The following is a 2022-nucleotide window of genomic DNA, read 5'->3' on the forward strand; positions in this document are numbered from 1 at the left end:
CCCTTTACGTGAAGTAAGATGGAGATTCAATTAAAGAAAAGACGAAGCGAAACGGGAAAAACAGTTCAACATAAGGCACATTTATTCCACGGCAAACGGAAAGCACACATATACAATTACAACAATTATGCACCAAAAGCAAATGTAACAAAAAGAACACAACAATTATGCACCAAAAGCAAATGTAACAAAAGAAACAATGCAGATCTACTACCGACTACGCGAGCACACGGCAACACTTACACAGTTTTACTTTACAGACGGCGCCGACAACACATATACTCAAAGCAAAAGAAAAAGGGGCCACCCTCACCTACAAGGGGGCAGCCGGGCCTGGGGCCGAGACCTCGTCGAGCCTACCCGTCTGGTGATGAGCCGCAAAATGGCGGCGGCGCCCTGACTCCGCGCTCCTCCGCGGGCCTCGCTGGCACTGCCTGGAATGGGGTGGGAACGGGGCCCCCTTCTCGCACTATCTCAGCGCGGGGGGACATAGGGGGGATTCTTGATGCTCTGGGGAAAGAGGATATCTGGCTTGCTTGGGTCCCGTGACGAGTGACTCTGCTTGACTCTGCTCACGTCTCACCCCGACTATTGCTCCCGGCCCACTCGAGCTCCACGGGCGGCTGTGGACCTGACTGCATGACTGTTGGCAGGTGCCGCACCACGGAGCATTCCTTTCTCCGAGACTCAGATACTCGAAAGAACAGAGACCTCAGCCCGCCTCCCTCCCTGACTGCAAAAGTCCTTTGCCTTCAACTGGGTTTATTTTGTCCGAGTGTGTGTCTGAGTGTGTGGTGCCAGTCTAATAAATAGAAATTGCATAAGTGTTTTCGATCATTGTAAATCTTGCCTGTATAATTCCCGCGTAAGTCTGCTGTGTATCTTCTTTTGAAAGTTGCTGTATATTGTCGCACTGCATCTTCTTTCATTCCCCTGCATAACACCCCAATAAATCTGTTTCTCTGCCACATAAATTTCCTCGTTTATGAAAAATAAACAATTGTAGAAATGTTATCCAGTTCGTTTCCGTCCTTTCCTTCATTGGTCCAGCATGGTTCGGATCTGAGTTTTAGCCGGGTCTTTGTTCCCGTTCATCTGCTCATCCTCGCCGGCACGGCTTTGGCAGTTCCGCTCGACTGCACCCGAATCGGAGTTGGTTGTTGGTAGTTGGAACTCCACCGCAGTCGGTAGAGTGACCCGGTTCGAGCAAGACTTGCCGAGGGCGTGGTTCCCCCGGTAGACTACACCACATGGTAAATTAGGTAAATTGGTTGCAGCCAAAAAGACCCTATGCTACGCGGTGGAGGTATTGGCATCCACGGTCGGTTAAGTGACCCGTCGCCTCATGGAGTTGACCGTGAGCGACAGCCTACAATTCCGGGAGTCTGGTGGGAGACAACGCAACTTCCCCCAACAATCGGTCGTCCTCGCCACCGGTCCCCGGCCCGCAACAACATATTCCAACAACAAAATTATTAACAACGTTTGATAAAGAGAAGTATGTTTTACACCAAACAAATCTAAAGCAATTTATAGAAACAGGAATACAAGTTAAAAAGGTACATAGGGAACTAAAGTTTAGTCAAAGTCATTGGTAAGGTAAATATATTCATGATAATATGAGGATGAGAACAAAGGCTAATAATGATTTTGAGAAGGACTTTTACAAGTTGATGAATCATTCTGTATTTGGTAAAACAATGAAAAATATAATACATAAAATGTAAGACTTGCTCCAACTTGGGAGCAGGCAGAGAAGTTGATAAATAAACCAAGCTTTAAAAGAGTAGAAATATTGACAGATAATTTTTGTGCTGTTCATTTGAATAAAGACAGTAGAAAGATGGATCAACCGATTTATGTGGGAACATCTGTTTTAGATCTTTCAAAGTATTTAATGTATGATTACTTTTATAATAATCTCAAGAAAAGACATGGTGAGAATATCGTTTTGCTATGTATGGATACGGACAGCTTAAAAGTCGAGATAACTACAGATTATGTTTACAAGGACATCAAAGA

The sequence above is a fragment of the Eptatretus burgeri genome, chromosome 7 (assembly GCF_056783735.1).
Source record: "Eptatretus burgeri isolate ZD-2024b chromosome 7, Ebu_testis_v1, whole genome shotgun sequence".
NCBI lineage: Eukaryota > Metazoa > Chordata > Myxini > Myxiniformes > Myxinidae > Eptatretus > Eptatretus burgeri.